The 27180-nt window shown below is 42.3% G+C and overlaps 1 protein-coding gene and 1 long non-coding RNA gene across 2 annotated transcripts in view; one reads left to right on the top strand and one right to left on the bottom strand.

The window, feature by feature from the left end:
• lov (BTB/POZ domain-containing jim lovell protein) overlaps nt 1–27180 on the top strand; it is a 145026-nt gene that overhangs the window by 45213 nt on the left and 72633 nt on the right. The gene's annotated exons all lie outside the window — the stretch shown is intronic.
• On the bottom strand, nt 168–25975 carry LOC112552341 (uncharacterized). Its single transcript, XR_016138640.1, has 3 exons — nt 22364–25975; nt 15529–15737; nt 168–4413 (listed from the first exon to the last, which is right to left on the bottom strand). It is a non-coding gene; the product is annotated as an uncharacterized LOC112552341 (long non-coding RNA).

The following is a 27180-nucleotide window of genomic DNA, read 5'->3' as shown; positions in this document are numbered from 1 at the left end:
TTCTTATCATTCTAATTTCGTTTCGAAGAAAAGAGATCGATGAACTATCCGCTGGCAGTCGCCTTATAAATAGCTTCGCCATTTCGCCCAATTTGTAACATCGTTGTTTACCGTGGAGACCATCCACAGCGAGACCGTAACAGGCTCTTTTTCCCTTTTTAATTCTTTTCCTTTCCCTAACATCCGAGTAGATTCCCTTCGTGCTGCGTGCGTGAGTGTCGTGGGTAGAACAACGTGTGGCGTTTCTCTTTTCCCTCTTCCTTCTTTTTACCAGTTGCACGGGATGCGTATAACAGTGCATGAAGCCTAGCCCATGGGTTTTATGGCCGTGTAATGGGCCCCTTAGTCTCTCCCCGGCAGGGAAGCATCACGCAGAAATACGGAGCGAGATCCCAATACTCACGCTCGCCGGTGTTTTCTCGATCCCATTACATACTCACCGCAAACTGGCCCGAAACGAAAACCTCGTCAAGTCAACCTCGTCGACTTACTCAGCCTTTTCTGTTTTCCCGGAGCTCGGACATATGGGACCTTGATCGACATTACTTGTAACAAAGACCAAACTAACCTCGGCGGTTAGTTTTATTACGTTAAATAGAATAGATATTCCGATAATCGGTAGTTCTTTTCTGTCTCGATTCATTTGCCATGGTGTGATATTATAAGCAGCGATAAATGATGCAGGAATGACCCGATACACTCGTCCTGCAATTTTGATTAGACGTGTAATACATTTTGTATTTGCCGGTTTGTTAGTTAGCATTTTCTGAAAATTTTTGCCGGGGAAAAGTCGATTCATCATTAAAATCGCATTCGTTCGGTGATGAGACAACTGTACTTTGAATACCTTCCTCGAGATTGACGTATGTCTGGCAGTCGTTGCGACTGCGATCAAGTATTTATTCGCGACCGCGTTGCATCGCGATGCACTTGCAGTCGCGCGTACCGGATACGTGAAATAATTATGCGCGCGTTTATCTCATTCGACAAACGTTTATGCCGTCTGCAATTCCACGCTCCATTTTGTAAACGCCCTGTTTCAGGAAGGAGAAAAATCGACGGGGTTATTCTAGGAAAGGCAAATTGCATTTGTTGTCTTCTCGTGGGGATGCGCGACGAGACGAATAAATGGCGGGGCGACGAGGTTTTACTTATGTATCAGATTTCCGTTGACGAATCGCGAAGAAATGAGCTCGTACCTATGCGACGTTAATTTACGCCGCACTAATTTAGAGAGTCGAACGCGATGCAGCTCCGCGTCGCATGTCTCGCGCGATGCGGATACCAAACGAAATTGCTGTCGCGGCGTGTATTTCTGGAAGCATGATTTTCTGAATGAACACCGAGATACCCGCCTATAAAAATATAACGTCCCGACGATAATGTTGCAGTCATGCTCCGAGCGCGGTTGCTGGGAAAGAATGAGCGTCGAAGCTAACGATAGCGATGTTCTCGCGCCTCGTTATTTCCCCGTAAAACGAGGAGGAGCTCGCGGACGCGCATGAATCAGAAATACGAATCGAGCCGTGAGCAAGCAAGAATTTTGCGTTCCCGTGCTGATGAATAGCGACACGATTAACATAAGATAGAAGCGTAGATTTATTTTCGCAATAAATAATACGATACTTCTTTCTCGTGCGATAGTTCTTAAAAATCGCAATACTTAACATATTTTCTTTTATAGATAAACAATGCTAATTACAATATATTGAAAATGTCTGCAAAAATTATAATAATATATGCATATGAAAAAAAGTGATTTTATTTAAAGGATTTTGTTTATAACCAAAGGTATTTTAATTCTCTCATCATTTAAAAAAGATATAAGAAGTTGCACAAAATGAAATTATTTTGAATACAGTTTATGTTATTAAATAACAAACGCGTTATTTACCAAGATTTAACGCTGAATCTCTCATTGGTAAGATATAGTTCAAGTTCTCTTACACATCCATCCCGATTTATGTACTCCACGCCTAGATTATGTTTGCGGTACTTGGTTTGTACGAAAGTTCTCACAATGCTTATTATAATCGAAAATGTTTGCAAAAGTCATAATTATTTATATATATAAGAAAAGAGTACCTTTCTTTAAAGGATTTTGCTTATAACCGAAGTGTTTTAATTCTTTTATTATTTAAAAAGGATATAAAAAGTGTTACAAATTATTTTCAATATATTTCACATCATTAAAATGCGTTTTAACACTGAAATCTCTCATTGATAAGATATTGTGTTTATAATTAAGGTATTTTAATTCTTTCGTTATTTAAAAAGGATATGAGAAGTGTTACAAATTATTTTCAATGTACTTTATGTCATTAAATAAAAAACGCGTTTTCAACGCTGAATCTCTCGTTGGCAGGATATAGTTCAAGTTCCTCTTACGCATCCATCCCGTTTTATGTACTCGAACACTCCGCGCTTAGACTCACGCGAGCGGTACTTGGTGCTCGCATGAAAGTTCCCCGCGAGCGCGCGCGCCGGTGATCCGAGAAACGTTTCTTCGGTAATAATCATAAGAGCGCGAGAGGCATTCCGCGGTAACGGTAATAACAGTAGGTTCGAAAGTTCGACGTCATTATCCGCCTTCGACGAAAGAGCGCACGCGCGATCGCTTTGCATGAATCGACTTTATCGTCCTCGACGACAACGAGGACGACGGGGACGAGGGGAGGGGGGGAGGCAGCGGCTCCGGGAGAGTTTGGATCGTGAAGGACCGGCCGATCATAAGTGCACACCGAGCTCTGCTCCCTGATTTTCTACCACGAGTTCGCGTGTGTATATATATATATATATATATGTGTATGCACTTACATGGGTAGTTGAAAGGTGGGAGGGAAGTCGGAGGTTAGTCGTTAAGCCTCAGCGCCAGATTAGTACCGGCGAGACCGAAACTTTAAACGAGATCATTTCTTAGCTTAACCCCTTCCCCGCAACCCTCTAAATCCTCGATTTAAATCCGCTAATTGAAGACCGGGGGCCAAACAGCAGTGGATTCTTACCCCGCCGCGATAATTCCGGCGACGATGCCCGAGTAGCGGGAGACAAACATCCGACGTAATTTACGAAAACGCCACCGTAAACTTTCGTGCGTTACTTTTTAACTGAATTAACGCAGGATCTACCGATCTTCTAATTTCCGCGTGCAAATCGTGTGACTTAAGGTCTCGCGATGCGTGCGACGATTGAATTAGTCGGTCGGTAGACTACGACAAAGTCAAAGTCAATAAATATCGCATAACAAAGTCGGACGATTCGAGAGAAAACTTTACTCTCAACGGGTCACAAAAAAAGATCACAATGTAGATCTCGTTAATGTCGGCGATTACAGCGATACGTTGCTCAACTTCCGACCGCTTCCTATTGCTTTCAGCGCAGGAGAAACAGCGTTGCTTGAAACGCGCGTAAGAAACGACGTAAGAGTCTCCGTGTCGTCTCGAGTCCGCGAGCAGTTGCAGCCCCGTGATTCTCTGTGTGTGAATGTGCTCCGATTAACCGGCCGACGACCATCAGCTGCCGACGATCGCTCGATCCGGTCGTCCAGTCCAGATATTCGAAGCAACCGTGTAGCGCTTAGTCATGCTCGGCGTTCCCAGGAGAACGGCGTGGCCACCAGAGGAACATGCAGGTATACGTATTATACTACACAGGTACAGGGTGTTCCATCCGTCTTGATCCCATCTCCATGGTTTTAATAAATAAATCTAAAAAAATGGCGTTTGTCCGTTGCATATTTTCCATTAAGCAAACTCGACAATTAAATTCTAAGAGAATAAAACCTGTTTGAATTTATCTGAACATAACAGCGGATTATTGTTATCTAACTGCAAACTCGCCAATTTATGAAAATTCTTTTGCCTTTTCTTTAAATAAATTACGTTTTAATAATTTTTTTTTTACAAATTATGTTGATCTTGTCGTGAGAAAAAAATGTCATTTTAATTGAAGAAGTATGATTATTGGGAAGTTAAACCGGGGACACCTTGTACCGTGTATGTATATACGCACGAAAGCGCAGCGTGCAAGCGTACGCGATCGGCAACGCGGTCGGAGTGCGCGCGGACGTGCACTCGAGCAGACCGAGAAGCGGGACGGAACTAAGAAATGAGAGTGCGGATGGGAGAGAGACGGACACACAAGAATGGCGGAGATATTCAGAAGATAGTCAGAGGGGTCAGATGAGATGCTGCGCGGCGGGAGGACGACCGCAGCGGCGTGCCGGAAGCGAGCAGGTGACTGGTAGTTCCGCTCCATCGAGCGCCTGTTCCGCGCCATGGCCACTCAAGATCGGCTTGGTGGACTTCGCTGGCGATTCCGTTCGGATTCACATTGTACGCGGGCTCTCGCGATGGCTGGCGTGGCTCTTTAATCGCGAAGATTCTGGTCCTGATGTGTGATATCGCGTCCCTCCTGAAATATGATAGTAAATTGTATAGTCGTCGACCGTCTAACTGATTGGCATACGATATCGTTATGACAATCTTTCCTGGAGTTATTAAAGATTGATAATTGATATCGTATTAATAACATTAATTTACAAAAAATATTTCTTTTTAATTATTTTGAATCAGACAAGGTATTACAGATTTTTGCAAATCAAATTTTTTCAACATGTCAGGTTTCCAAGATAATTGAGATTTAATATGTCAAAAAATAATTTTTTTGTGATGTCTGAAGCTTTATTTATTTTAAAGATGATTATCTTGAAATTGTGATCATGAATGTATTGTTCATCCCATTTTTTTTTTTATTTTGATGTCTTACTTTTTAGCCACGTTATAAAGAAGTTTAACGTAGAGTTTTGCTAAGACAGTACAAACTTCTGCTATCTTACGTTATGTATTACATCGTGTAACACGCCTCGGCACGTTATTGCTTCAAGCACTTCATTCGTAATGTCGATTAAAATAGGGTATAAGGCATTCGCATTGTTAACTCGGGCGAGCGATAAACAGACGAGGCGCGCCGCGAAGATTTCTATAGTCACCTCATGACCCACCGGCTCTCCGGGTCTCTCTCGCAATCGATAGCGGACTGTAATTTAATTACCCTTTAATGGAAGCAACGTACTCTGCAATCGGTAGCGAGAGAAACGCCAGGGTCGTACATAATTTTTAAATTTCAGCAAAGTTAAATTGGGGCCAGATAATTGAAATTCCACTCACAATCGCTCCTTATTCTAGCGCACAATATCAAGGGGAAGGAAATTCGAGGCGCACCGGGAACGAAGCGCGAGCAACAGTCGAGGACTGGTACGAATGTAAAGCATAAAAAGGCCGTGCCTATACACTCACGCGACGACAGGGCTTCGGCAAACAGGAATGTCGCGAAAAATGAAACGCGATAGACGTAAATAGATTCTTAATTTTAGCAACTCGTCGAAAAATGTAACGAGTTGTTATTAGCATAAGACCCTCGCAACTGAATGAGCTTTTAATCGAGATGTATAGGAAATAAGAAATATTGCCAATAAATCTGGTACCATCCGTCTCTTAAGCTTCTCGATTATCATTGATTTATTTTACTGACATAATTGCACGCGTAAATTAAGACGGAAGACAATGGTGCTCCAAATATCACGGGCGGCACGCGAGCCACGCGTCACCGAGACAAGATATCTCGTGAGCGATGTCGGCATGTCGGCTTCGGGGGATCGAACACAAAGGCCGGTGTCGATAGAACGAGTCCGTCCTTTCGCAACGCGAAGGGAAGCGAAAAGGTGGGATCTCGCGGGCGCACGTAACCGCGGTAAACGATCGAGACGCGTCAACGAGGATTCCCACAGTCACCCCGTGACCCGCGCGAGTCTTCCAGTTCGCGCAATCCTTCGACCCTTCCCCCGCCTTCTCCCCCGAGCCCGTCCACCCCCTGTCTGCACCTCCGTCGTTCCCGCTGGCCCGTAATTGACCCGCTCGCTAATTTCCAAATGCTGCGCCGCTACGGACACGACGTTTATCACGACGAGCGGCGGAGGATGGAGGACGACGAGCACGAGAGAGAACGCGCGCGGCTGGCATTACGGCGGATAACCCCGCGCGCCGCCGACGGGAGAGTGTATATCGCAAACGAGTGATTTGCATCAAATTGATCCGTTAAGTCAACAAGAGCAGTTACACGCGGTGCGCGGTGTATTCCTCTCCTCCGTTCGGGTCCCGCTGTCTCAGCCCGCGCGCTCGCCCGCGCACGGCCCGACGTTGACTCGTTGCGCAACCGGGACTGACCCCCAATGGAACGATTTGCTCCGCAACCGATCCTTTCTACCACGAAACTGTGAAAGATGATTGATGTGGGAGCGGTCTCCCGCGATCGCATTTCGTTTTCTTGTGTCGATTCGCTCGCGCGCGGGCGAGGGAGAGAGAGAGGGCGAGCTATCGTGCCACGGCGAATGTGGGACCGGCCCGCGTCAAACGGATTGTTGCACACTGGTCGTGGATCACGGCAAAATGCCGCGCGAACCTTAACGATCGACAATTAAACGATAGAAAGATGATTCTTTCGCGGTATCCTCCTGGAACCGACTGGAAACAAGATAATTTCTCGATGAGGAGCGTGGAACAAGATAATTTCTCGCCGCTACAAAATCATCCCGCTGTTTATTCGAGACAAATGGGAAATCACGGTCTCGTCGTGGAGTATGCTTTTCTTCGATTGCTTTATACATCGTATCGCGAATGAGGTACTCACCCAAATTATACCGGGTAATTTCAATTCGTCGTTGTGCGCGAGGAGGGAAAGGTCAATCGCGTCTCTCGTTCGCGCGATCGCCGGAGCATGATCGCGATTTTTCTCCTACGAAATGCGAAATAGTCGGGGTACGAGGGGGGCGGTCGCGGTCCCGAGCTAATTATGCGTGGAGTAAAACGAAAGAATACGCGCAGTTACGGCGCTATAAATATAAATCACGAGAGGAGCCCGCGCGGATTTGCCTCGGATACCTAACCGGTCGCTCGTACGTACGCAACCGAGCAGAAGGTATCTGCTGCCGTTTCGTTTTATGGGTGAACGATTATGTATGTAGAATGAATAAATCACGAGTACCGGGTAACGTGGAGCTACCACGTTTACGCATACCGCGTTACTTCTCTCGCAGCGCGAGGAAGAGGAAGCGACGGCGTGACGTACGCACGAGGAGAGACGGTAGGTGATCCGGCCTGAAAAAAAATGTTTCAGGAATCCTTTTGGTGGCGGAGAAACGTGCTACGAAGAATTTACTCTCTCCCGTCACTTCTCCCCGCCCGTCCGCCCGCCCGCCCGCTCCGCGTCCTCTCTTTAGTGTTGCGAGCAGGAAACCGCGCGCCGCCGCAGGATGTCGTAAAACCCGATGGCTCCTTATTTCCTGCATCGATCATACTTGTCCTGGATTATCCGAGTCTATCACGCGCACCTTCGCGTCGGTTCGGACCGCGCGAATATGTATGTATTCGCCTCTCATACATACATCCCCTGTAATTACTATTCCAACCGCGGTATATCGTCGGCGCGCACTGCGGAGTCTCTGGGCGAAGTTCGTTCGGGACGGTCGTGAAAAATAGAAAAAAGTATTAGTATCTTCGTGCACGAACTCTACGTGAACTCGCGTGCTTCTGAACCGGGCGAAATTTCTCATTATCCAGTCTACTCTCTCCGCCGGCGGAATCGAAATTTTAGGAGAAAATGAAACATAAGAATATAATCACGGTTTTTAGGAATTATGGAGGTAGACGCGCTGGCAAATGACCGATTAAGGAATATTATCGGACAGTTCCATCTTGTTGCTGGATGATAAACATTTCTGTCACATTTCTTCAAGCAATCTCTCCGAATTATGATTTATGATACATGTCTAAATTGCTTATACAGATTATCCTTGCACCATATTCTTTGTATTACTTTTAATTTATATATATTAATTTATATTCCTCTCGCGTGCGACAGTCTTTATTATTTTTATTCGCTTTTAGAATTTTTTACACTTTCAACGCCTCAACGTAATTGTTTCACGCTCTTAATATGTTTCCATATTTTTTGCGCTTTTATAAAAATGAAACTTATCTAGATATGATTAGCGAAATGACAAACACACTCGTAAGAAAAATACAATGGCTTCGAGAAAGAGTCTCAAGCGTTTGCAAAAAGGTTATAACAAGACATATTGCTTTACCACGGTTTCCGCGGCCCAGCGAGCATTCATCTCGTGCATATTTTATAATTACAACTGCGCGATGTCTACTAACTTTGGCAGTTCTCCAAGCCGCGATAAAAAGCGTAAAAGAACATCATTCAGTATCTTTGTGCGCGAATGTCGCCGTCACGATGTATACTCACGTTTGTGAACTTTACGAAGGGTCTGCTATTATCCGGTCGGTTCTACTCGGCGAAGAAATTAAGTCTCGAGCGAAGCAAGCCGGCGCAATGAAGTCGTGTGTCTTTAATGATATGCACCTCGCCATGGAAGACTTGGTCCTTGTAAAATAGCTACGCTATTGTCTGTTAAAGAAGTGACCAGGTCTCACGAATATTTACTCTGCACTCGCCTCATAATTACGACTTCATTGCACCAGTCGTGTTGCCCAATGGACCGGGCAACGGTCCTTTAACGATCGCGAACATTCCGCGTGTAACGACGGCATATCGTTGTATCGCAATAAGAACAGGAGATAAAATCTCTGCAGTGTGATGGAACAAACCTATGAAATCTGGTGTAAATTTACCTTTATATATGCATTGCTTTAAGCGAAGGTTAAATCTTTGAGGTGATTATCAAAGTCAAATTTTGTAGTGATTTCTTATAGAATTATTCTTTTTTATCCCTCCTTCCTCTCATCTCTGGATATTGAAATGCAGAAAATAATAATTAGTTTTAGATTTCATTTATTTAATCTATGCTTTAATAAATTTTAATAATTAAAATCAAATGAATTTTTAGGCGCACATAATTTAAAAAGACAATCCTATAGGATCTTACCATTTGTTAAACTCAAAATATTGAAAATTATTATATAGTTCTTGATGACAAATGAAAAAAACTTTTTTTCCATACTTATAAGGTAAAGTATATTTGAATTATATCTTGACCAACAGGTATGTTAAAAGTCTTACTATCGAATCTCTTTTGGGAAGAAATGGTCCTTTCCAAAATTTTTCAGATTATAACGAGCATAAGAATGTTGCATATAATTTATAGTAGATAGTTGTATATTTTATTATGAATATTATTAATATTTAAACGTATATCAAATAACTCCAATATTGATTTCGATACAAAATTCATCAGTATGTACGAGACATTAAACAGAGAGCTTAATTGTCTATTCAGACGATAAAAAATATATCAAATCCGATAATATTACATTTTTCTCTCTATATGGATTTATTACTTTTTCTTTTTTTGCATAACATCTGTTTCGTAATTATTACGACTGTTATTAGACAGGAGAAGAAACAGGAGAAGTTTGGTCTGAATATAACAACAATGAAAAAAAGAAAGAAAATAAAAAGTGCGCGCGTAATATGGCTATCCTTAGACACCGCCGTTACTGACTTTTTAACTTCGCGAGTTGTTACCAGCCAGCGTACCACGACGGAGAAATTAAGACGCGGAAGAACCGCGCGGCTAAATGAAACCGTGTGTCTTTAACGATATGCGCTTTTCCAGAAGAAAGGTCGCGGGCTTCCGTCTGCATAAGGAGCGCACCGTGTGCCGTCCCGTATTATACACTCGAAGAGTATTCCTGTTTTTAAAGCTCTCCGCACCGTCACTTTTTAATTACTTTCATAAATTACGATTCTTCGAAGCCCTGACGCTACGCGCGTCGCAACTCCGTCGCACCCTCACGAACATTGCATCTTTGCATCAACCGATGGAATGCAGGCACAGAACCCACAGAAAGAATAAACTATGTTTAGCGAGCTGTATTTCGGCTGTCACTCATTTCTGAGAGGATATTGTAAACATTTTTGAAATCAAATGTGTTAAAATAAAATTACGTTATTTTTATCATATATCTAATTAAAAAGTATTGGTACACAAACGAGTAGATAGCATAGACTTAGAATTAGTTTAAAAAAATTAATAATAAACGAGTGTATGATATGTATGATATGTATTAGTTTATCTGAGTATATTATAGGCCTTTTACTTTTAAATTAATAGAACAACGCATCATATATCAAGTATCATTGTATCTATTTTTTTCTCTTTTTTTTTAAACAGGTTTTGAGATAGGATTCTCTATTTGTACAATAAATATACTATTTCTGCTGACGGTTGAAAATACGGTAGAATCAAAGTGTGCTGTTTGCATCTTATGGTCGTTGTTATACTGGGCGGTAATAAAAACTCATAGTGAATATGTTCTAGACTGTGCACATTACTTTTTAACTTCGGGAAAAGCTCTTCGTTACGATGAAACGGAATAGAACTAGAAGGATTTCCGTAAATACACCGGAAAAAAGCAGCCGCCGAAATAAAACCACACGTTTGCAGTATCATCGTCATTATTCGAAGTCAGATACAATTTTGAAATTTTATCGCGTGCCTTTTTCTTTTCCTCTCATCTCAGAATTTTAAGATGAAGGAAATAATAACTCTCTCTAGTTTGATATTTAGTTTATCCGTGTCTTAATGAATTTTAATAATTAATATCAGATTCGAATATACATAATCATTAAAAATTAATTATTGAAAGAGGTTAATACCTAATGATATATATATATATATATATATACATCTAAGGATCGCATTTAAACTTAAAAAAAATGTTTAATTTTTAATATATTTGATCGTTAATCGATTAATCATTACTTTAGAATTAGATTATAAATAATTATTAACTATTTAGAATATTTGATCGATCGTAATCTTTCTTTAGTAATTTCAAAGATATACGATTTAAAAATAAAATAAGAGAAAATGAGACAAAAGTTACAAGAGGCAAGGAAAGCGTTTCAAGATATTGTCTATATATCTTCAGGCACCTGCTTATACAGATATGTTTAACTTCGAAAAGAATCCGAGTATCTCTCGTCATTTTCCTTCTTTCAGTGCATTGAAAATACGAGAAAAAGCCAGCACAGAAAAAGTATGCGGTTACCAAAATGAAGCCGCGTGTCCTTAATGATACGCCATGAAAAGTCGCGAATTTCTGACCGTGAGAAGGATGTATCGCATACTATTTGCATTACAATCACACGACCGCAAGAATATTTACTAATTCCCGTTGTGTAGAGAATAGAGATAACGTCGGCATGGTCGACGTTTTCACAGAACAAAAGAGGAAGCGAGAGAGAAAGAGAAAAAGAGATAAATGAGGATAAGTGGAGAACGTAGGAAGAAGATAAAGAGAAGTATGACGCAAGTCGAGCGAAAACACACAGAGGAAGTCTAAGAAGAAGGAAAGAGCTGATGAAGAGATAGAGAGAATGAGACAGAGATTGCCCGAGTTCTCTCTTCGCCGAAGATAGTGACTACCAATTCCCTTATACCCATCACCCACGAAAAGAGTATTTAAACGTCAGAGTGCTGACATCGTGGCGGTGTGGGTGCGAGACGAAGCAGAAAAGACGCATAGATGAGAAGAAAACGAAGAAGAAGAGACGAAGAAAGAGAAGAAGGTGGACGCGGCTCGAGGGTTTGTAACGGGCGACGAAGAGATGGAAAAAGAAAAGAAAAGAGGGAAAGAGAGAAAGAAGCGTTGGGAACGGTAGGGGGATGCTTTAAGACGCTCAATATAAATACTAGAGGGGGTTGAGAAAAAGGGTTGCTTCCCTTCGGGCCGACGACGCCGGCCGGAGCGTGTACGGTCTTCGGGATGGTGAGGAGGTAAGAGAGATTCAACGATGAGGAGGAAAAGCGGGCGCGCGAGAAAACGAGAAGACGAAAGTCCATCGGAGGGAGGTGGAAGGAAAAGCGCGGCGGAAGAAAGACGGGAGGACGGAGGAAGGTTACGCGGTGGAAAGGTGGTGGATCGAGGAGGGTCGAGGACGGGTGGGTAGCAGCGTCGAAGGGCTGCCAGGGTGGCAGTACCGGGGGGAGAAGAAGGAGAGTGGTAAGACGCGAGAGGGGCAGAGGCGAGGGCCTACGGGGCTGGAAAACTCACCCCTTTTCTTGCTTACCCTCGCTCGCTGTTTAATTGCATCTTACTTTCGAATTTTCCGCGTAGAGCTATCGATCGAGACACGCGAAAGGGGGTTCGTTTGCGTCTTATCTCCGACGGCCCTCGTCGTCTACTCTCCGCTCTTTATCCCCCGTCTTTCCTCCCCCTCTCCCCCGCTTTTTCTCTTCGTTTCTCTCCTGGTCGGCCTCCTCGCACGACCCTGTCCTCTCTTTCTCTTTCTCTCTTTCTCCCGCGCGCACGTTTTCTTTCTCTCTCCCTGCTGTCTCTACCCCCTTCGTCCTCGACTACCTCATCCACCTCACCCACATCAACCCCATTCGCCGAGAGAGCGAGAGCGTGAGAGAGCACCCCATGCTCCGACCGGGCGCCCACCCCTCGACGGACTATTTAAAACTACACATAGCCAATGCATAAGACGACGGACTGGCTCGACTCAGGGCCGACGAGTTCGTCGTGAGTTTGTTTTCTGATTTCTGTATCACATTTGCGTAATGCGTATGATATAGATGCATAAAAACACTCAACATAATACTATTGTTCAGTTTTACAAATATCCATTTTCTAATAATAGTCTTTATTCTGCGTGACAATATCCTATAATGGAAAAGAAAGAAGATATATATAGAAAACATAAGGTATACTAATTATATATAATTATTACTTTCTCATCTATATTATTTATCCTTATTTTAAATATTTTGCTCTAAAAAGAATATATTTTTTAAAATTAATGTTTTATATATACAAAATTTTTTCATAATAAGTACATTATATGCACAAGCTTATGTGTATTATTTATTTTCCATGCTAAACTTCTGTGTTAATTTGAAAATAGACATTATAGAAACACATTGACTGTAACTATAATTTTATTATCCGATTAATTTTATTTTAAATTCAGATTAATTTTATTTCATTTAAGACCTGCAATGATATTTACCAGTGACAAAGTAACTTGATCGTACTATCTTGAACCCAATGCAAATTACGATATCTTTTAGCGACGTGAATAGTCGATGACGAATAATTAATCTGAATATAGAATATACATTTATGAAAATTGCGTAGAAACATACCATGATCTACGTATTCTTTTTTCTTCACAAAACGACTTCGACACCTTTCTCAGTCATTAACAAACATAATCACCGTGCATACGAGTGTTCGTCCGTCACGCTCGCAAGGCCAACTAACACTCTTCGTGGAAAGATAGCAATCGACAATTGTTGTCCTTCTATTTCTCTTTATCTTGCGGCCCACAATTTCATTGTGCGGCAAAAAAAAAGAATTGGAAAGATCTAAGACGTGAAACACGCCGCGCGATATTGCGAGGGAGAGATTCGCATCCGAGAAATCGTCCCGAAGAACGAGTCCGGGATTTAACGAGCGGCGAAGGCGCCCGATGTTATTTTCGCCCCTTAGATTTTTAATCAATCCGTCACTGGTAGGGTAGAGACGGGGGTGGTTTCTTCCTTAGTTCCCTTCCTCGCTTCGTATTTAAAACCTCGGGGCTGATGAACGCTCCTCATGCCAAGCAGCCTGCCGCCTCCTTCGAACCCCCGATCCGCCGCCCGCCCCATTTCTGCCTTCGGCCGACCCCCCTGCCGCCTCTACACTACCCCGCGCTCCTACCAGGGATTTCCATCCCCCGGAAACTCACGCACGCATACGTACTCAAGCGCAGATATCCAGACAGAGTCCATACAGAGACACAAGAGAGAAAGAGAGAAAAAAGAGAGAGTGAGAGACTATCCCTCGATTCCACTCGAAGAGCAAAGAACGGAATGAAAGTAAGGGATGGAGATTTCGTAAGCAACGCATCACGTGCAGGTTTGTCCTGTGCTATTACCTTTTCCGCGTTGTATTATGGCTCGGGTAGAATAGCGTGTTACGGACACTTACGGCGTGGTACACGTGAGCGTTACGTGAGCGTCGGAAAAGGGTGGCTAGGAAGGGGGAGGTAGCAGGAGTGATACACGTGTCTTGTACTAGAAGTTATATTTTGTTTTAACACGTGGATTTTGATGGCTCGCTTTTACGCGCGATTTGCATGCATGATAACTAAAACACAAATCGCACTGCAATCCATAAAGCAATTCATAAAAAATATATATATATATACAGATTGTATATATTTATTTTTACCCAGGTATAAAAATTTATCATTCGCTATAATCAAAGCGTGAGAAATCTGTCAGATTTTCAAATCTGTCAATCTCTCTTTAACAGTTATCTCTTTTTAAATATAACTTTAATTATTAATATACTTAATGTTATTATAATCCCGAATTCAAGGTATACGTCATTAATAAGAACGATGTGACAATCAATACAAACCAATCCTGGAATAAAAAGATGGATTGCTCCACGCTCAGAGATATGTTCGCCTCATTTGTCTTTATGAAGTTAAGACAATTTATCTTTCGAATAATTTGTCCGCTTGTAACGAGTCGCACATCCTGTTCTGCACATCCGTTTTACGTGTGTCGGGTTATTATATATAGTCGCGGTCGAAAAATTGTTCAAAAATGATCAACGTGTTTTACGTACGATTGCCCATATCGATATAAAGATCAGCAGCACATTATCACGATCGAGATGACGTGGTGGTCGAGACACGACAGTGGCTTACATTTTTAACAAGTACAACAATGGGCACACGCGAATGTCACTGCTAGCGTTTGTCGTGTCCCGATGCTCGCGTGTAATTTCATCCCCCTTTCGATTACGTTCGCGAACCCCACGTAGCGTTCCAGCGTTACACACCCAGCGTATATACACACACTATTAACCTCACCGCCGACTTCGATTTCCTAACAAAGCACTTCGCGCGTCGACTGAAACTTCTCCACCTTCAGAAAAGTGTGGAGCGATTGCGATAAAGTTGATTCGTTTCGGTGTATATTTGAAGCTTCGAGAACGGCCGCACGTCTAAAAGAACACAAAAGGAACGAGAGGCAAAAGATTTTAAAAATCCACGTGAGCAATTTGTTAATTATTCGTATATTATAACGAAAATTTTCTCTAGAAGCAAAAATTTACAATAAGATTGATAACTTTACGTTATATAATCTTTCTTATAACATAGTTCGTTTTAATGAGGATTATTAATGAGGATATATCGTCCGGTTATTAATGAAGATATATCGTCCGGTTATTAATGAGAATTTTAATTAATATTTTGCAAATTTTTATTAAAATTATATTAAAAAGAAAAATCTTTACATTATAAAAGTATAATATCGTGTGAGATTTATTAGAATCGACAATTGTCAAGAGCAATTAATATCACGATCGTGTGTAACTTTGATCATCATTTAAATAACAATCTTAACTTGTGTGAGAATAGCAAGAACGAACGAGGCGCGTTGAAACGTAAAAACAAGTTGTCGACTTGCAGGAGCATGCGTATTGCTCATAGGCAACTTACAACGTGAGATCCCAAGATTTCCTTGATACAGACAATAAGGCCGAAGAGATGTGAATTGCTGATGCATGACAGAGACCGCAGTCCACATCCGGCATCATCGACCGGCCACGGTAGTCTTACCCTTCATCTCCGTTCATCTGCTCACCTTCCGATGGTTATACCAATGAAATCTTCCTTCTTTCTTCTTCCTTCTTTTCCCACGTCTTTGTCTTAAACATCGTCATCAAACATGGCACTACATCCATACTACTTTATATATATATTATGTTCAATTCATGTTATGTTTAATTATATAAGACCGTTTTATTTTCAAAAATGTTTATACAATCTAGAACATACTATATTTTATATAGATATTAATAAATAAATTTTAATAAATTATAAAAAAATTGAAATATTTAATTTTTCAAAATTTTTTTAAATTAAAATATTTGTGGTACTTGATATACTTATAACGACTTACATAAACATTGTGATAAATACGATATTCCGGGCAAGTTCGTTTTACGTAAGGTCATTGCGACAGATTTGCTATAAACGTAAGGGGGTGGACTGGTGGAGTACGGGAAGAAGGAGGAAAGGAGAAAATAGGTGTAGTTTATGAGCATTCGACGAACGACAAGCTCGAGTAACGACGGCGCTCGTGTAATTCCTTGCCCACAAGACGCAAAGAAAAGTGTCACGACGAGAAAGTTGCCTTTTCCTAAAAACACTTGAAAACTCCGGATACCGGTGCGGGCCGAAGGGTACACTTTAAGTCCTCGTACGAAGTTCGAGAAGCTCGCCGAGCTCGGGCGAACCAGTAAATAACAAATAAAATCAACGGGAGACGCTGGTTCGCGGGAATCAGAAGTGGAAAACATCACTGTCTGCTTTTTCGTGGTCTCACACGTCGGAAGCCGTGTTGTAATCGCATGTAGGATCGAGGTGAGGGTATGCGTGCGGCCTGTACGCGGGGATGTAGCGGAGTTAGAGCCGGAGAGTTAGAAAGATCCACGAGAGGGGCATACTCTTACGGGACGTGTACCATAAACGCGACGAGAGGAAAAAAGGAAGGAGCGAAGATTTATGTCATACTCGAGTGGTTAGTTGTAGCCGAACGGCGCGCTTTACCGCGCTCTACTGGGCACCGCTGGGCTCCACTTCCCTGGAACAAGGAGGGCCTCCGGTTAAATCCGAAGGCGAATAGCGCTGCTCATAACGGCAGCCAAGTTGCCGCCGTTCGCCGATATCATACACGATAATATTACTCGCAATATTATCCTCGGCTTCCATGTACGCGTTGAGACGCATTGACACGTATATCCTGGTGTATTCTGCTGAAATACGTGCTTTCGTCATTTGTCTTGCGTTTTACCACGCATCAACACGTACGTAAAAAGACCAGATACCGCGCCAGATAGATCGCCATGCTAGTGTCACTTTCCGTAGGAGTAATGTGAATTAGAGTCAAATGAGTATACGTGGAATGATTTGCGATTATGTGTGTTGAAATAGAATATTTGTCGTATTCAAAAAGAAGGAAAAAAGATATAACTGTGCGACATTCGTAATCGTTCGATATTTTTTAATGCAATTACTGTCTGAAAGTAACATATTCCGATGAAGTGTCTATCTATAGACAGACTGATTCGAATTCGGTCTTCTTCTTTACGCTTTGTGGTAGACGTACGTAGAATTAGATCGCGAAAATACGGAAGCGTAAAATACGCATATTAAATAAAGTCGCAAAACGGTCCTGCCTGAAGGAGCGAATTGCGTTGGAACCAGGCGACAAGCGTATTTCCGTATCAGCAAATCAAATAACGTGCGCCACCGCAGCGGTGTGGATAAGATAAGGCGAAAATATCGATTAGAAATAAGATTTAACTCGATCAGCTCTGTACAATAATTTCTTGATGAATATTTAACGAAGTGCCTCGACATGCGCTACTTTCCTATTCTCAACTCAAAACTCAATGCTGTTTGGTATCCCAGTTCTTTCTCTACGTCTCATATCAAATATATATTATATGTTAAATAGCTTCTCGACATTCAGTATATCCAGTATGATTCGTAACACGCAAATATTAGTCACAATTGCAATCGTAATTAAGATAACGAGACGAGAAAAAATATTCTGATGACGTTTCAAAAATATACACGCCATGACAAGTAATTATCTTGCAACACTTCCTAAAATAACGAGAGAAAAAAAATAATATATTATTTTCTCCAATTTTTAAGAATCTCCTTAAATATCTGTTAATTAATATAAACTAACTTTAAATGTGAAATAAACATACAAAATAGCGAAGAGTAACAATCACTTAGAACGTCTGGATTGTGGAAAATACTTAATTTGTAAAATTTATAAGCAATAAATAAATAAAATACACTAAATACATTATGACAAAAGATATTGACAGAGGTGTAAGTTGCTAGGTTGCCGAGTATTGTAACATTTTGTAGCGAACGAGCAAAGAACGAAAGCCGTTCTGCCCGGAGCTTAGCCCAAATCCGCGCGATCGTCCGAGAGAAACGAGAGAGAAAGAGTATCCTTCGCACCACCTTCCCGCGAGAGGATCCATCGTCGCCTCATTTGCGCCATGTATCGGCGGCCGCACATCTTCAACGCCCTATGTATAACAACCATGTACAGCGCCGGGCGGCGTAATCATCTCCTCGGCGACTGCTATTAACGGACAGCCTGGCGCTATAGAGCGGGATCGCGCAAAACAATACGGTGGACCGGGATTTCGACAATGCGGATCCACGGATCGCCGCGAATTCGGAAGCGTTGACCTGGGGACTCCGCCGAGCCTGGCAGCTTTCCGGGTGATCACCCGGTATGGACACACTTACGAGCATCCACACTTGTTCCCGGGGCGAGAGGCGAGTCCGTATGAGAATACACCACGATACATTCGAGAGTGTGGTGAGTGCGCGAACGGGTGGAGGAACAAGCGGAAGAGGAAGAGAGTGTCGGAGGTAGCGATAGTGAGTAAGAGGGTGTACGTGTATATGTGAGAGAGAGAGAGAGAGAGAGAGAGAGAGAGAGAGAGAGAGAGAGAGGGAAAGGAAGAGAAAGGGGTGTGCGCGATGGGATGGATGCTGCACAGTACGCGGACGGTCTTAGCGGTATCTTGGCTCCCTCGCTGTCCTGGGGGCGAGCGGCTAAATACCTCAGGATTGTTACTATTGCCACCCCTTTGCGCCCTCCTCCTCCTTCGCCAGACCAGCAGCCACCCACTCCGGCTCCTTTTGATAGGGTGGAATGGGTTAATGCTATTGATTCACGTGCACAAGGTGCTTGGGCAGAGGCAGCAGCGACGACCGCCACTGTTTGACAGTAACGGATCTCCCTCCCCTTCACGAGGGATATCTACACGAGATGCGGCTATTGACTCTATCGTGCTTTCTTCCTGGATCGAGAAAAAAACTAGACACTGAACTATCATGCGAAACGCTCCATGGAGATACTCGGGAAATCTGGAATTTCGATCTCTTCTGATATTCTGTCTAATATTAAAATATAATAATACAATTTTTAAAAAAGAAATTAAGTAAGATTTATAGTTGCCAAATCTTTTGTCAAAGTTTTGACACAAAAATACAATACACAATTATAATAATTAGTATATCACGCGGTTTAATATTTTTTATGGTATGAATAAAGTTAAAGAATTTAATTGCATTATAAATTATGTTATATTTAATAATAATAAACACGCACACAATATTGTAGCTTATATTATTATAAGTTATGCAATGCTATACATGCTCATAATTAAAGTTCGTTCGCCAATTTGAAACATGCAGAAGCGATAAATCGTACAAGCGTATTAAATATCCAAATATCACCAAGGATGTTTCCGATTCGCATTCTCTTCTGTTACTCTTCAGCTTGTCCTCACCGGTTGCTTATCTCCGAAATATTACTCAGCGCAATGTCCGATGATTTTGATGAATCTCGTGAGATCAATCGCATTATAATGATTGGCAAAATTGATAATAATACTAATATTAAATTTTTTGTATAACTTTAATTAGCAATTGATACATAGCGATCAAGAAAAACTATAGAAAAGAACACGTCGGTCATATGTATTAAATTAATGAGTAATTAATACATCAATTAATAAATATATTGCATTTTTTCTCTTTGTCTATCATGTTCTTATGTAATCGATAATATGTTCCCGTAAAAATATCTACACGCCATGTATACGGGAGGGAAAGGATGTCTATATAATCGGTAAACTTTGTGGTTTCGCAAAGCACGCGGTATTACAGATAATGCCATAAAGAACTGTACAATAATGAACTGTAAGAAAGTTGTATAATCAGAATTTAGAATCTAGACATTCTATGATTTGTTACGCATAATGGATTAATCAATCATTAAATATGCATATGTTATGCATAATCTTTGCATAATTTTTAATATATTTATAGTTAAGGTATTCAAATTTTAGTAATTAAAGTTAAGATGAAAAGGATATGTGTGTGTGTGTGTGTGTGTGTGTGTGTGTGTGTGTGTGTGAGTGAGCGCGCGCGCGCGCGCGTGTGTGTGTGTGTGTGTGTGTGTGTGTGTGTGTGTGTGTGTGTGTCTTTTTATATATGTCATGATATAAGGAGATATATTAAGGAGGAGATATATCATGGTGTAAGAAGGTGTTTTTTTAAGCCATGATATATATCTTTTTATAATAATAATAATAATATAATAATAAAAATATAATATAATAATATAATAATAATCCTTTACATATATAAAAGGATAAGAAAAGTTATAACCTACATATACAAGGTGTCTTATAATTTTTGACGTGACACTCGCATGTAGGTAGAACGGGTTATACTGTATTTTGTATTGTAAATATCATAAAACATTAATGAGAAATTAGTGATCGCCGAATGAACGTATTCGCCTGACTCACAAGCAAATGCAAGCGCGCGGCATAAGATAAGATCATCTAGTGTTGCACGCGTTCGCGGTTGCTAAGAGCGCGATGAAATATTTTAAGGTATGCACTACAAGCGATACTCATAATTTAAATAAATTATTTAGAGATGTACATATATATTTATACATACATAAATATGTATTTGTATGTCAATATATAAAATAATAAATTAAAATTTTTGTACAGGTACAACAAAGAGTATAATGAATATATCTCAAATGAATATATCTCTGTCGAATACTTCATCTATTGATAGTATCAATAAAAATAGTATTATGTATAAGGATAAAGTACAAAAAGTACAAAAAAATACTACCTTGTCTAAACGGATTTTAATATCAATTTTAACATAAAAGAAAATACGTAGCCTATACGTTGACCTATCTATCCGTGTTCGCACGTAATAGTTTCTTAAAGACAGTTACGGTAAATTATATAATCCTAAGGTTTTCTTTTTCTTGAGACGAACATTCGAGCGGTCTCTTCACGAAGTTAACTCATCAGCATACAACAGCACCCGGTACGGACCGATCTTCTTCTTTGCGGCCGCGCCACGAGGCACGCGCGCGTCACCCAATTACAATAATGAGATACCGGCGCGCTCGCGGCCGCCCATGAAAAATGGAAGGATGGATCGTTTCTTGTGGACGTTGGACGCCGGACGATGCACCGCCGTTGCAAGGCGTCACACAATACCCGTCCGAAAACGAGAAGGGAGGTGGTTGGGAGGCGGTTAGCGATCAGCGCCCGCAAGGAGAAGGCGCGAGCGACCGGGCCGAGATGCGAGAGATAGAGAAAGAGAACTCGGAGGGGGGAGGTCTACATTATCGTGACGTGTAATACAATATGCAGATAGATATTTGCAACCCGCGCAACCGAGAGTGAGAGAGAGAGTGTGCCAGCCCAGCCAGCGCGGCGCGGCGTGGCGCGGCGCGCCGCTGCCCCGTGCCGCTCTCTCGGAAGTGCGATTGGAGGGAAGGAAGATGCCTCTCTTCTCTCAACTCGCCCTCCTCGTCCCACCCTCTGCGGCCGGACACGAAGAGCGCGCGGTAGAAGCGCGTGCGGGAACGGGAGGGCGCGATAAAGGCAGGAAAGGGAGAAAGGAAGATGGAGGAGAACAGCGTAGACGGGGAGGGGGGTAAGAAACTGTGAAATATCGATTAAGTTTGCCAGTAAGACAAGGAACGTCCGCGAGGCGAAGCCAGAGCAGGCAGGCAGGCAGGCAGGCAAGCAAGCAGGCAGGCTGGCAGGGGGCCGTAGAGTTGGCGAGGGGGCGAGAGGGAGGAAGGAGGACGAGAACGGCGGCGGTGGGTGGTCAGGGAGAGGGGAAGGTGATATGAGCATTGTATCGGGGAATTAACGGTACTCCCCCCTCGCACGTCCTCTCGTGCACCAACCCAACATCCCTCAACCACCACCGGCCTCCACCTCTTCATCCTTCTCGTTCTGCGCTTTCTCTCTCTCCATCTCATCTTCTCTCTTTCTCTCTCTCTCTCTCTCTCTCTCTCTCTCTCTCTCTCTCTCTTTCTCTCTCTCTGTTCCTTCCTTCTCGTCTTCCTCTTTTCCCCTCCCTTACCGCGACTCCCTCGAATCCCTTGCCATCTTTCCAACTCCATCCCTCTCTGTCTCTCTATTATATGTACGCGCGCATGTATATCTGCACGTCTTTCTGTCTTGCACCCCTCACCCCTCGCTCACCGCTTCGGCTCGCCGTCTTACGACTCTCACCCCGCTACGACCACCTTCGTATTCGCCTGCCCAGCACACGTCCCAGATCGGCTCCCGAGCAACCCTCTATCCGGTACCGGTGTGTACAGCCGCGGGGTAAGGAGCCGCTATTGCCCGGATAGAGGGATGCAACGGCTTGAGGATGCGCGCATACACACCTAAGTCCGTTCCAATCTCCCCTTACACCGCCATCCACTCCCACGATTCTCCGTCACTATGCGCTCTTTCGTCCACCGTGGACACGTCCTTCCATCATCCGGACGAACGAAGTGGTGGTCAAACGCTCCTTGTATCCGCCGTTGAATTCATTGCCGCAACATTGTATCGCAATGCCACAAATGAAATCTATCCCGAAGAACTGACAAATCACGAAAGAAAGACCATTGTACAATCGTGTTCAACTGTGAGACCACTAAAAGATAAAACATTTCGTGATTTCTTGAAAGTGAGTACATTCAAAACTAGATCGTAATGAAAGGATGTAATTTTAAATAATATCAAAGAAACGTTTTTATATATATTAGTATTATTATGACAGTATTATGAGGGGATGGGGACAGATGAATTAAAAATTAAAATAAAAATGACACATCACTTCATTCAAATGCATTTCGTCCATATATACGTGCGTGCGTTTGTAACTAATTGAAAGATCACAGCAAAGAGCATTCTAACTCTTAATTTATATAGTTTATTTACATAGTTCTAATATAATAATTTTTGAAAAATCTATAAATTATATGACATAATATACAAGCACAAAATTAGTATGTGTTCATGAAATTCTGTAGCCACAGAAAACAATAGTCGGCGAACAAGAAAAGGGAAAAACGATCTCTAATTAGCGGGATGAGATTCCGAAGAGACGCGAATATAACGGACTAGGTGGCAATAGCCGCAGATTCAATTATCACCGATTTACCTTCGGTTTGTCCTATATAGTTATTCGCGGTTGTTTCCGTCACTAGCTATGCGATTTACGGTCACTGTTCGGAAAGAAAGCATTGTCGGTTGCGTCATCAGGAATTCAATTAGTGTACCTCACCCATTTGATATGGCGGATCGCGCGCATTTACCCTCAAAGCCGAATATTATACGTAATAATCCGGTTAGCAAAGACGGGCTCGCGCGACTATTTGCTGCACGCATTGCCGTGGACGTGTCCTATTCTTCGTGACTCACGTAAGGCTTAACATTATACGTGGTCCTCTGGACGAATATTGCAGCAATATGACATAATGCATCGAAATTTATTCTTGTTCGATTTTATTAATTTAATCCACCCACACGATTCTGTCTCTCGACGCAAAATAAATAAATATCGTAAATTATCAATTATTAATCGCTAAAAGAGAGCCTTGTGAGGTACTCACTTTCTCTTACAAACCGCTCGTAATTATTTTTTTTTAATGATGTTTATCTCTTGCCTATTTTAATCTTGACCGATACGAAACAAGCAGAAGAATTTGATAAATTGCGCACTCGTCTGTTGATAAAATCTTCTATCGCGACTGGGATGATACTTCGCAAATTCTTAACTTTGTCTCACGGCGAGATCATCTCACTCTCGACGTCCCTCAACAACATACATCTTACGACATAGTCTAAACGCGAGCGTGCGGAATCTGTTCTGACAGCGGGGTTCAGAAATCGGCGATAAAATTGATGTAAACAGCCACTTGGCACGCTCTTCGCGCCGATGGTTGCTCCCAGGAGGGTTTCCCGAGCGTCTCCATCTCTTTCTTGCCTTTTCTACCCTCTCACTTTCTCTCTCTCTCTCTCTCTCTCTCTTTCTTCCTCCCCCCCCCCCGTGAACTACATACTACCCTTTTGTAAAGAGAAGAAAGCACGGATACGAGTACGTAAGGACCGATAGTGCCGACGCGTCGAGAGCGCCGGCGGGCCGGGGGAGAAGGGAGGAGGATATAGTAGTGAACGGGCGGGAGGGAGGGTGAGTTAGGAGAGAACCGAGAGGAGCGCAAGGAGCAGCCATAAACAGCTTGTTGCTTCCGCGAAACTGCCAAGGCTCCTACGATGCGGCTCGAATGCGCGCGGGCTTGGGACTCGCCTCGGTTATACTACCTATCCGACGGAATAACTCGGGTGGGCGCAAGTATGCGTAGAATGTGAAAGATTGCCCCGTGAGAGTGAGAACGATGTTGGAAGTAGGGTCCGGGTCTGTCGGTGTAGCACAGGCGACAACCATCACCTCGCCAGGACTGTTCCGTTCCCGGACCGCTCGTTGTCATCGCGATTATTTCCCATCGTCGTGGCTCAATCGATGAAATCGATCGAGATGAAAGCGAAGGATCGATGATTCGATTGGACTTTTATTATGATGACGAGTGAGGACTCGCATCGAGTCATTTGCACATTTGTCGAGCACAGATACAGATGGAATTTTTTACAGAAATATTATTCTGAATTGTACGAAATGTTTCATATTTTATTGATGATTTATTGTTATAAATTATCGATGAAATTCTGTTTTCTCTTTCGAATAATAGCAATTTCTGCAAATATTATATAATTATAATGATTCTTCGTATGGTAAAATTCCATGGTAAAATTCAATACAATCGATTCTATTATATTAATTTTGTTCAATAAAATTTGGTACAATAATTATTACCGCAATGTGGAAAATTAAAGTCAAAGTTAAATTAACATAAAAGAAAAGATTAAAAGAATGAAATTAATTATCAGACATAAAAGTATATAAAACAAAATGTTAAATTAATTGAAGAATAAAAATTGAAGATATTGATCGAATCTTCGTTAACCGACATAGTATCACCGGAAACCGCGATTGTTGCACAAACGTTGCCTTTAACAATGCGTATGACTCAAACAAGATCACCGTTTCCCAAAGGCGGCACTCCGTGGTAGTTTTACGTTGCAGAACCCACGGCGGCGGTCGATGGAACGTATACGTAATTACCGAGCGTGTGCCGTGGCGTACCAGGTACACGAGAAACTAATAGTCGCCGAGTCGTAACAACTGTCATTAACAGTCATTAACAACGCACCGCTACCTTGCAAGATCAACAGGAGCGAAAAGAGAGAGAGAGAGATGGGAAGGAGGCGGAAGAAACAGAAGCGCGATGCTCGATCAGCGAGGGAAATCAGTATTGAGTATGATCAGTATTGAGAATGAGTATGATCATGATTAGCTGTGTTTTGCACCCATATTTTCATCTTTTGTTTCATCTTTTGTCAATCAGTAATTAACCGTCAATAAAAAAATATAAGTACAAGTTGATATCTTTCTATGACAAGGATAAAGAAAAAAGATAAACTGAGAATTGCACAATACTCTTTTATTAATTTTATATTGTAAAAGTATTTGAGAAATATTCTTTATATAATTATTATTATATGTAGTACAGATATGTCATATATTTTTTTATTTTATATATATGCATTTTTATTAAAATTTTATTTAAAGCATAAAGTACGATTTTCCTATATCTTTTTTTCTCTTATGATAAACAGTGAACTTGATTTATATGTTCTTAGAGATTTTTATTTAAATTATTATATTTTAATATAATATATATAGTGATATAAAAATATTTTTGGAAATGCGATTAGCAACCTAACTTGTCATTAGAGTGATATGTTTAAATAGACTAAAATAATAAGAAGAATATTTACAAATAAAATAAAATAAAAAATTAAAAGATTTGATTAATTTGACACGGACATGAAATGATACAATACGCTACTCGAAGACGGTCAGTTAAACGAGAGACAGAGTTGAACCTTGGAATGAATCTTCATAGATAGTGTTTAAAATTTCGATGTCTACAATATCTAGTAAAGAAGAAGGATATAAACAGCAACTGTTGACAATGGATATAATAAATTTTCGTCACAAGAATGTCACAGAAGAAGATTCGAAGAAGGCGAGAAATATTTTCATTAGAAATATCGATGGAATATATCTTAGTTAATCAAATACTATTAAATACTCCTTTTGCGTTCTATCATTTGCGGGACGATGTCTCTTACAAGAGTGAATCGAACTTCCGAAGATTTCGCGTAGCGCGAAATAATATAATCGACACGCCGCGATTATGCGGCTGGTGATTATTGCGAATTCTCTCCGCCGTCGGAAGATTCTCCTGGTTTCAAGTCTTCGGGAACACAGAGGGAATTGGTCCGCGAGACGGAGGGAGGGAAGAAGGGGGGAAATTCGCGCAACATCGGATTACGGGAAGGCATGTAATCGGCCGCAGGCCTAGCCGCCTAGTCGGAACGGACGAACTTCTCCGCGAGAAGGAACCGCGAGGAGGAGTGCGAGGAGCCGGTCAGGAAGCGTGGGCTGCAGGGGTAGAGGAGGGCGGTTGGGGAGAACGGGTGGACGCTTGAGAGAGGTTTGGTAACGCGGGTCGAGTACGAGAGCTCCGGAGGCAGAGAAGAAGAGGGAGGCGGGGGTGAGCGCGCGCCAAGGGTTCTGAGATACTAACCCTTGGCCAAGCCGCACCCCGAGGTCCAGAATAATCTACAATCCATATCAGTCTTAGGTAGTCCACCCTGCCGTCCCAACTCCTCCACCCTCCCCCTCCCTCCTCCTTCCCCCCTCGCGTCCCGTCCCATCGTCCTGCAACCACCTTTAGCAATGAGAGAGCTCGTCCCTCGTCCCTCACCTCCGCGGCTCCGTTCGCGCGTCCTTTTCCCTCTCACCGTCCTTCATACCGCGTCTCTCTCCGTCCCTTCGAGTATTCCTGTTCTCCCCCTCCCCCTCCCCCTGTTTCTGCCTCCCGTTGCTCTCTCCGTCTTAGCCGCAACCCTTGCCGGGACCAGCCGGCTAGTCAATACCCCACACGTTCCGTCCTTATACGTGCTGGTGCCGGCTCCTTCTATGTATGGACCCTAAACCATCTCCCTATCCAGTCCACCGCCGGGCTGGCTCCTTAACGATGGAACTATACGCGTCTCCCGTCGACCTCCCCTCTGTCACCGGACGCCC

The sequence above is a fragment of the Pogonomyrmex barbatus genome, unplaced genomic scaffold, assembly GCF_055798465.1.
Source record: "Pogonomyrmex barbatus isolate J1 unplaced genomic scaffold, ASM5579846v1 scaffold16, whole genome shotgun sequence".
Lineage (NCBI taxonomy): Eukaryota > Metazoa > Arthropoda > Insecta > Hymenoptera > Formicidae > Pogonomyrmex > Pogonomyrmex barbatus.
The sequence above is the reverse complement of the archived record's forward strand: the minus strand, read 5'-3'. Positions and strand labels throughout refer to the sequence as shown.